At 44.7% G+C, this 10,136-nt stretch overlaps 1 pseudogene; it reads left to right on the top strand.

Annotated features, from left to right (window-relative positions):
- The first annotated feature begins 418 nt into the window (after nt 1-418).
- The window catches only part of LOC114206099 (cytochrome c oxidase subunit 7C, mitochondrial pseudogene), a 45,271-nt pseudogene continuing 35,553 nt past the window's right edge, over nt 419-10,136 (top strand).

The raw sequence follows: 10,136 nt of genomic DNA, 5'->3' as shown, positions 1-10,136 counted from the left end.
ACAAGTGCAGGGAGGGACAGGTGTTAACGAAGCATGAGCCGCCCAGGGTTTCCAAACCCCAGGGCCAGGGGCAGGGGCAGGAGCAAAGGGAAAGAGGCAGATGTCTTGGGGACCCGCAACACAGCGGAGATGAGGTTTGGGGGCAACTTAAACATCACTCCGCCTGGGCCACCCCACCCCATCTGACCTGCTCACAGAAGGCTCTTCTTTGCCCCAGAGACAGGCTCTGTCCCAGTGGTGGGGGGCAGGTGGGTATCCACTGATGGGCCCTCAAGAAGCGGCATCACTATCTCCAAGGTGGGAGGTAAAATGGAGGTGAATCCTGCATTTCAGCTTTGAAAGTCTGCCCAAGGGCAGGTGGGCAGGGGGAAGGGAGGCTGCCATGGCCTGGGGGCGATTTAGGGAAGCTCAGGAGAGGATGACAACAGCCCAGATGGATGAATGTGGCGGCCTTTCGGCAGCTCACTCTGCCTCCCACTCCCGGACGAGGCTGGCTCAGAACTGCCTCCCTCAAAGGTGAGTACTAGCCAGGAATCTGCACGGGGCTAAGTAGAGAGCCTGGGAACATATCAGACAGTCAGGCAGGAAAAAGACATTAGGCGAGGGAGAGCCTACGTGACCCATGACAGAACAAAGCCAGGCTGCCATTTATTACTACTCTCATCTAACTGGGGTTCCGAGCCATCGTGGGGAAACAACAAGTGTTATAAGGAAGGAAAAGGTAGAGCACAACTCTCATGTTCTTGCAGATGATGTCATCATCCCCATATAAAATCCAAGAGAATCTAGGAATAAACTACTGAGATTAATAACAGTTCAGCTAGATTTGCAGAGAATAAGAGCCACACACAAAGTTCACAGCATTTCTTCACAACCGCAATGACCAGAAGGGGCGGGAGGCTGGAAGTGTGTGTCATTCATTTGTCACTACAGCAAAATCTAATGAAAGGGGCAAGACCTTCATGGAGAAAACTATAACTTATTGGAAGTTATAAAGGAAACATCAAATAAGTGGTGAGAAATGCAAAATGCACGGATAGGAAGATACAGCATTTTACCTGAATTCTCTAAAACCTATAAATTCAATGAAAATTCAATCAAAATTCCATTGACATACATGGGGAACTTAAGCTGGTTCTAAAGCATATATGGAAGAATATGTGTGGAGAAGCAGTTTAAGAAATGTTTGGAATGATACCGTACCTGGAATTTGCTTCAGAAGAATCTGGGGCTGGGCTGGGAACCAGGAGGGAGGCTCAAAGTAATGATCCTTGAAACTGGGGAGGGAGCACACAGGAGGTCACTGGCCCACGGGGTCTACTCCCGTATGTTTAAAATGTTCTATAATACAAGGTTAAAAAAAGTTTATGAATAAAAAAATAACTAAAACTTTTCCTTGTGAAAAAGCCAAATTAACTTAGGAGAGGGCGCCCACATTACAAGGGTGCAGTCACTTAGTGTGAGGTCAGCACAGACCCGCGGAGAAGGACGGGGAGCACGTACGCAGAAACTGGGTGATACGATGGAGGCGGCGTCACAAGTCGTGGGGCACCCGAGCACAGTCTACACAGAACGTGGAGAGTGGGTTTCTGTATGGGAAACCCACTCAACAAGACTCCTGCTTACGTAGCTGGATAAATCCTGTGACCAACCAAACACTGGAGGGACAAAAGATAGGCAATGCAGGACTTTTTAAATCACTGACACAGCGTGAAAGAGGAAGACCAATACATAGAGCACAGTGCCATTTATGGAAAGCGACACTTTCAGAAACAGTTTTATATCATGGATACATGGAACTGCCTCACATTTTTAAAAAAGGAATAAAAAACAAAACATGCCAAACCAGTTACCACTGGCTCAATAAGGATGAGACTGTATGTTGTTGTTGCTGCTGTTTTAAAGATTTTATCTATTTATTTGAGAGAGAGAGAGCTTTTGCAAGTGGGGGAGGAGGGGTGGAGGGGGAAGTTGAGAATCTCAAGCCGACTCTGCACTGAGCACGGAGCCTAACATGGGGCTCGATCCCATGACCCTGAGATCATGACCTGAGCTGAAATTAAGAGCCAGACACTCAACCAATGGAGCCACCCAGGTGCTCCTTGTTGTTTAAAAAAAAAAAAATTAAGCAAACTCTACCCCCAACGTGGGGCTCGAACTCACACCTCTGAGATCAAGTCGCAGGCTTCACCAACTGTACCAGCCAGGGGCCCCTATTTTTTTTTCTTTTAGAAAGATTACAAACCCATCTGACAGGATATTTAGATAAATCTGGGTCGTGGGAATATGACTGTGTTTTGTAAACGTTCTTCACTTTTCCTGTATCTTTAAATTTTTTTCAAAATTGCAAAAAGGCAAAGAAATGAGAAATCATTCAAAGGAACAACAACATCCCTAAATCAAATCAGAGTCAAGATAAGCTCTCGTAGGCAGCAAACGCTGAGGGCAGAGGTGCAGGTGCTGGGGGGGAGGCTGCAGAACAGGGAGGTGAGGAAGCAGCTGCTTCGCTCAGGGGTAAGCGGGAGAGAATCGTGGACATGTCAGCTGCGTGAGAAGCCGGGAGCCTCAGGATGATCATGGCCGGAAGCACAGTCCTTGATGCTGGGACAGAGCCGCAGCATCACACTGGATACCGGGCAGAAGGGCGGAGTGGCTGCAGAGATGGAGACGGGGTAGCCAGAGACAGCCTGTGCACAGTAGTACTCTTAGAACAGAAGAAATAAAGGGAAGGAGGAAAGATATGAGAGCATAAAGCTATCTTGACACAATGAAAAATGCTTATTGGCCGATATTATGTTCCAGGGAGAAAAGTGATACAGAAGATCGACATCATCAAACATCTTGATTAAGTAACTGACCTTGAAGGATAGGGCGGGATGTCTGGCGTCTAGAGAGAAAATTGTCCGTGAACGCAGGAAGAGGTGCCCCTGAAGGGCTTCTTTCCAGCGGCATTCCAATGGTTCATTTTTAACCCTGTTCAGCTGCAAGTCTCTGTGATGATTCTTTAGCCGAGAATCTGTATTTCTGCTGTTAAATAATAACATTCGCCCCAGCGGATTTGAAGACTCGCTGGCTTTATTAAAGGGTTCATGCTCCGGGCAGCATCTCCTCCAGGAAGCAGACAGGCACGGGGAGGCTGTGCATGTATTCTGCTTAGGATGACTTTTATTGCTTGGGTGTGTATTTGAGAAGCAGTATGATAAAACCAAATGTATTTGTTATTAGGGATCATGGCTGGCCATATTCTTTCTTGTCCTTCCGCTCTCCTGCCTTCCCTCCTCCCTCCCTCCCCCACTCCTGTTAGAGCAGAAAAACCTGGTTTGTTTTTTAAAGATTTTATTTGTTTATTTGAGAGAGAGAGCACGAGCAGTGTGGGAGGGAGGGGCAGAGGGAGAAGCAGGCTCCCCGCTGAGCAGAGCCAAACGCAGGGCTTGATCCCAGGACCCTGAGATCATGACCTGAGCCGAAGCCAGATGCTTCAGCGCGCCACTCAGGTGCCCCCAGAAGAACCTGTTTGATTCACTGTGTCTGGTCTCCGCATACACTGTGCTCTACATATACAAAGTATTCTCAGTCCAGTAGGTTGGACTTGGGGACCAGATGCAGGAAAGCAGCAAACTGAAGCAGAGCCTGAGCTTTGGGCTCCAGGAGGAAGGGCCATTCTGAAGCACCTGATTCTGGCAGACATTCCCAACCAGGGTCTGAATGTCTGCAGCGGGTGGGCAGGGAGGGTGGGGAGAACATTCCTCCAGAAGCCAGACCCAAGGAAGGTCTCGGGGATGCGGGGCAGAGGGAGGGGGTTGCTCTCAGCCTGCTGGGGGTCTCACTCCAAGAGGGCAGGTTGCTCAGGAAATCTCGGCCAGGAAGCAGGGGTGAGTCACTCAGAAGGACCAACTGAAGGGAGCAGACTCAGCAGGCTAAGCAGAATTTGCTTCTTGAATAGCGTTATCCTGGGTCTGCCTTGCTCCGCTGGGCTGTACATGGCTAGAAAGGTCTGGAAGGTCCTCCAGAGGTGGTTCCACCTAATGGTTCATTCACTGTCAAGACTGGACCATGTAGCTTAGTGATTTTCCAGCACTTCACAGCCAGTTAGAATGAACGGGAACTCAGCGGTAGCTCCTATTGGATTCTTAATTCACTCATCTTTGTTGAAAAGATCCAATATCGAATATTTATGTTTTCTCCACTTAATATTTTAAAATGTTTTAAAATATTTTATATAATGTATTTATATTTACCTTTTACATATATATTATGCCTCATACTATATTACTGTATATAATAGCCTTATATTTTAGTGATACTATAACTATCCTGCACACCGTATTTTATACTCTATATATTTTGTATACATACAATATATGATATATAGTGTGTAATATATAGAGTATAATATACAGTGTCTATAGCACATATTATATAGAACATATAGTATATTTAATCTTAAAATGTCATTTATTACATATCATGGCATTTATTATGTAATACATAGAAAAACTGTGTACTTATATATTTTATAATCATATTATAAACTACATAGTCATAGGATTATATATTATACATAATTACATAATATATAGTGATATATAATAATGATGATATAATATGTAATATATATGCGGGTGTGTGTATATCTCCCTCCAAACACAATGTTCCTGGGCTCATTCAATGGTGCTCTCGTTGCTGAGCTCATCTGGACGACACTTTGTTGGGTCTGTTTCTTCCTATCGTATAATGTCCCAGGTCACCGTTCTTCCCGCATACCTGCGAGGACAGTCTTCTGCAACCCGTATGTCCCGGGCTCACAGGATCTCCGTCAGCGACAAGCCTGACTTTGTGTTTTCACACGTATGGCTTTTCTTTCTCTTTCACATAATGTTGCAGCAAAGGACTTTTTTCTCTCTCAAGCTTCCATCGTTTTTCCCGTGGACAGTATCAACCCCACAGATCACAGGGGTGGCGGCATCTTGTAGGGAATCTCTTCCCGTGGCAAAGCCCATGGAGAATAAACTGGCCGCACATCACGGTAGGTGAACGGCAACTGTCACTTTTCTGTGTGGGTTCAGAATTGTGCTCCAGAGGCTGAGAAAACATCTTGTGTAGATAAACTCTGGGAGGCTGGGATGTAAAAGCAGGAAGCAGCTGGTTGGCAGCCGGAATTGCCTTTTGGACTGTCATCTGTATAAACGCGCAGGAAGGGGCTTGTGAGCGCTAAAGTAAGTACAAAGGCGCATGTGAGCCATATATATGAGGGACTTAAAACAAACCCTGCCTAGTCCTTTTGAAGGGTGTGTCTCCCCCCGAGGAAACAGACCATGCCAATTAGGCGAACATCCCGACAAACAGAATCTCTCGGGGCTGCACCGTGAAGGGAGGGAGGTGTACTTATTTAACGAGATCTTTCGGAGGGAGAAATGCCTGCTGCATTTCTGAACATGTGCACAAGCGAGCCCCATGAAGGCAGCGCGGGAGGCAGAGACGATGCCGTGAGCGCCCCCAGGGCTCTGCAAACCGTAAGGGAAAAATGGACTTGCGCAGCCAGTACCGTGCAAGGAAACCCACTGGACCTTTTATTCTACTCCGCACGGCGTGCTTTGTGTGGCCACTAATGGGGTTGGTTTTCGACGTGGAATGCCAGCCTCGCTAGCAAGTGCCAACGCGGGTGTTAAATTTTTCTGTGTGCCGCGCGGGCACGGGTTGTACCGCAGAGTAACACTGGCCATCCTGCAGGACTGCAATCCAGGCCCCCCGGCTAACAAGCAACTCCGCATTTCCTGCTCCCCAGTCCGATACCCACCACGCCACTCCCGTGCTGGGAATCGGACTGTTACAGATGCGCGAGGCCTCCTACAGCGTTTGTCCTTCTGTGACCAGGCGGTCCACCGAGTACCCTGTCCCCCAGCCTCGCTCATACTGGCACATAGGGAAGACTCTCCTTCTTTCTCAGTCAGCCTCGGGTTCTGATGGGACTGCCCCTCACCCCTTCTCACTACTCAGCCTCCATGTCTCCTCAGTCGTATTGATCCAGAACGTGTCTTTCGCTTTTGATCTAAGTGATATTCTAGAATGTGGCAAGAGAAAGTGAGGCTTTGATGGGAGAAATGCCTTGGGACTAAGAAGGAAGCAGGGATTTGACACAAGGAAACCCAGACGAGGCTGCCTTTCTCTCAGCATCAGCCACAGGGCAGAGCTCCTGGCAGGCTGATAGTCTAGTGGCTGAATTGCCTTTGAGATCCCAGCTTGACGATCTGCTCAAAATATGCTCAAAATTGTTGAACATGCCATGCAATTAGTTTTCTAATTATGTAACTTTCTGGACACGTCAACAGAAGCATTCTGGAAATTTACTTAAAGTGAGCATATGGGTCATGATATCTCATTTATTAATTTCATCAGTGGAAAAGACATAGCTTCATTTAATGACATGGTATTCAATTAAGTTTAATCATATTAAATGATTACCACAATTAGGCATAGAAAGTCACCAATAAACACTTTGCTGAATTCATTAGCAGATGTGAAAAGTCACTGAAGAACATTTAATCTTATAATGGTCTCAGCAAATCAGCAAAGAAAATGCCAGAGAAACTTGCACATAAGTTGCTCTTGGAACTAGAAAATGTACTGGGTTCTCTGCAGCAAAGGCCCCAGCTTTTCCTCATGGTTTGGGATGACATCCCCTTGTTCCAGGGGCTGAAGGCAGTCTGGCTCAAGAGCCAGCTTCTGTGAGTCCAGGCTCTGCCGCCTGCCTGCTGTGTGAGCTGAGCAGGCCATGAACCTCACTGTGCCATGGTCCCTCACCTATGAGACGGCAGTGAAAGTGGTCATGATAATGTTGTTGTGAGAAGGAAGTTAGTTAATACACGTAAAATATTCAGAATAGCATTGGGAGCATGCTAGTAATACAGGACCTGGCTGTTACCAGCATGATTGCATCACAGTCACTGTACAGATCTTCTCTATAAATACTTTTGTGTGTTTGACAATGTTTTTGTTATTGTCTTCATAGTCTTAGCAAAACATGCCAAAGGCGTACAACACAGATGTGGCAAATTTCACAAAGAAATTGGTATTAATGCTTGGCACAAGATATCGGAGTATAAGTCAAAGCCCTGGTGACAAACAACTGGGAAATCTCAGTCACTGGAAAGAGAGATCACTATTTCATGGTCTTGCCACGTGCACATCTTGTTGGAACTGGATGGCTCCATTCTGTGTGCTCACCAGAGGTGCTGGGACTCCAGGTTCTTTTCTACAGAGGCAGGACCAGAGAGACATGGCACATCTCTCCTGACTTTGATGTTTCCACTTGGAAGTGATGCGCATGATTTCTGTTTCCATCTCATTGGTTAAAGGAGGTCCCACAGACAGATATAGGGCAGGGAAGAGAGGAGACCTGGAAACATTTGGGGAGCAGTTACTCCCTACCCATTCCAAGCCAAGGTTTGGCTCTCATGTATCACATGCAGAAAAAAATAGACCACATGGCTCAACAACAGGGCTAAGGGGCTCCCTATCCCAGAGTGTCTCCCAGAGAACTGCATCCTTTCCCCTCTCTGGGAACCTTTAAATATGTGCTCAACATTTGGAAATTTTCAAATCTTTTCTTGTTGCTCTCCTAATTAGTAGGCTGCTATGAACTCCTGGAAACACAAAGAGAAGGGGTATTTCTGTGGTGGTAACATGTGAGAAAATGGTGCCAGGAGAGAATATGATGTCTGGGAGATTGCAGGGAAAGAGGATCAGAAGTTTTCCTTCTTCCCACTCTAGGGATTAGCAGTTTCTAGTGCAGAAGAGCTGCGATGTGGACGTGTACATTGCTACACACATATAAAGGCCATTTGTGCAGTGTACCTTACACATTTTTCCAATAATTTTTTTTCAGTTCTGAGAAGGTACATAAAGCATAATAATATATTCTTTGGGTTGCTTGTTCCCATTTACTGGTGTAAAAAAGTAAATTATAATTACTGGAATTAAAGCATTGATGAATGGCTTAGGATGGCCTATGTTTTAGTTGTAAATTACAGGTCATTTAGAGTCTGATGTATAAAGTAAAATCCCAATTCTGCCATGGTTATCTAGTTGACCTTGGCCACCTCAATTTCCTCATCTGAAGGATGTGGGAAATACTGCTTTTTAATCAATTCTAAGCCACAGTGTATCGTAGCTTAAATGGTAGCACTCTCTTCTGGTTGTGATACAAAATAGTGCTGTGTATTTTCTAAAGATGGTGCCTTAGATTCAGTGAAACCCAGAAATAGCTGTTTTAGAAGGCTGCTGGGATGACGAATTGAGATTATATGAATGTCAAATGTTTTGTAAAGCTGAAGTACTACAAAAATACTAGCTATTATTTTATAGCAGGAATTGCTCAAAATGTGTCTTTTTCTCAAATTTGCAAAAATATTAAAAAACAGTTTGAGAAAATAAAAATGGTTCTGGTCAGAGTAACTCATATGATAGCAATGATAGCATGCCCCAGAGATTTCATGAGTCTCTCCTGTACACCAGGAGGAGGAAATGAGGTGCTGAGGCCAGCAACATTACAAAAGTGCAGTTTCAGCAGGTAATGGAACCAGTGAGCTTCTTCTGCTCCAATCACGCATACTCCAAGCCTTAATGCTTCCCATGCCTTTGTGTGCTGAAGCCAAAGCTTATCTCTTAGTCACGTACCCCTCCCAGCTATGTATCTTTGGGGGTTGAGCATGTTTAAAATTTAGAAGGTGGCACAAGCGTGGCTTACTCTCTATATTGACATTCTAGATAGTGAGGTTCAGAATGCAAGGAGAGCTGGTAGACCCATGGACCTCAGAGAATCTGAGTTAGAAGGGGACTTCGTGATCATAGTGTTTTCTCCAGGTGAAAAAACTAAAACTCAGAAAACACAACAACGTCAAATATTCCCTTGTTCTGTATTGCTAAGATCTAGAGTCAGCCATTCACTTCATTTTCCAAGCTACACATTTTTTCTTTTCCACTTATTGCATGGAAGCAATGCAATTGAGGGTAAGTATGCCCCAAGCCTGAAAGAATCAATGGCCAGGAAGTGACTCAAACCCTGGGGAAGAGAACCCAATTTCTAGAGAAAAATTTACTTGTTCTAATGCAAGTAATGTCCTTGAGGCCCTAGGTACAGATGGAATAGCACAGCAAGTGGGGACCCTGTGTGTTGTTTGTGGCTTGAACTTTGTCATCCACTAGATTCTGTTTAAAGCCATGTAATGCTTTACTGGCTCTGGAACAGGCCTTCCCCTATCTCCTGGTTCTTGAACCACCTAGACATTTGTATTCTTTCTCTTTCCTCTTCCTGCTCCCTTTCAAACCATCCCCACTCTAGCCAGCTCTTCAGTCACAGGTCAAATTTAAATGCTTCCTTCTTGACTACCAACTTGGATTGAAACTTTCCTCCCTCTGAATCCTGTCGTGCTAACAGTAGATGCCATTCGCTTGGCGTTTTCTACTTCCCCCTAATTCAGTTAGTGATCTTTGTCCGCCAAAAGACAGGCTTTGTAAGCTCTCAAACTGACTCTAATACTTTTCTGTGAATCAGGATCTGTCCGGTCTTGACTATACCACTGTGACTCAATGAATAATTATAAAGCACATAATTATACTTAGAAACTGGACATATCATTACTTAAAATTTTCAAAACGTGGTCCCTGTGATATTCCCAGTGTCAGAAGACATGCTGGATACATGTTATGCTTACTTTCAAGCAAAATTAGCCCTCAGAATTGACCATCTACAAAGTAAACTGTTATCCTTGGAGCAGTTTTTTTCTCTGAATGAGGAGCTTTGATTGTACATTTTTCCAATATACATTTTTTCAGTTCTGAGATGGTACATAAAGCCTATAAGTCAGTAACGTACATTGGGTTGCCAATTCCCATTTGCTGATGTACAGTAAATTACAATTACTGTAACTAACACATTGAAAAACTGCTTAGTTTGATCTGTTTTTTGTAAAACAAAACTGTTGTAAAAGTCTGTTGTAAAAATCTAATTTCATCAAACTTCTGTGAAGAAAAGTAACAAGGGGAATTTAGTGTGTTCTTCAAGTTTTAGTTCCTGGCATAGCTGATGGCTAATATTATAAGGATCAAGTACAGCATGGTCTGTAAACGTTTTCCTT

The sequence above is a fragment of the Eumetopias jubatus genome, unplaced genomic scaffold (genome assembly GCF_037043125.1).
Source record: "Eumetopias jubatus isolate StellerSeaLion01/CBP00866 unplaced genomic scaffold, mEumJub1_p1.0 scaffold_2, whole genome shotgun sequence".
NCBI lineage: Eukaryota > Metazoa > Chordata > Mammalia > Carnivora > Otariidae > Eumetopias > Eumetopias jubatus.
The sequence above is the reverse complement of the archived record's forward strand: the minus strand, read 5'-3'. Positions and strand labels throughout refer to the sequence as shown.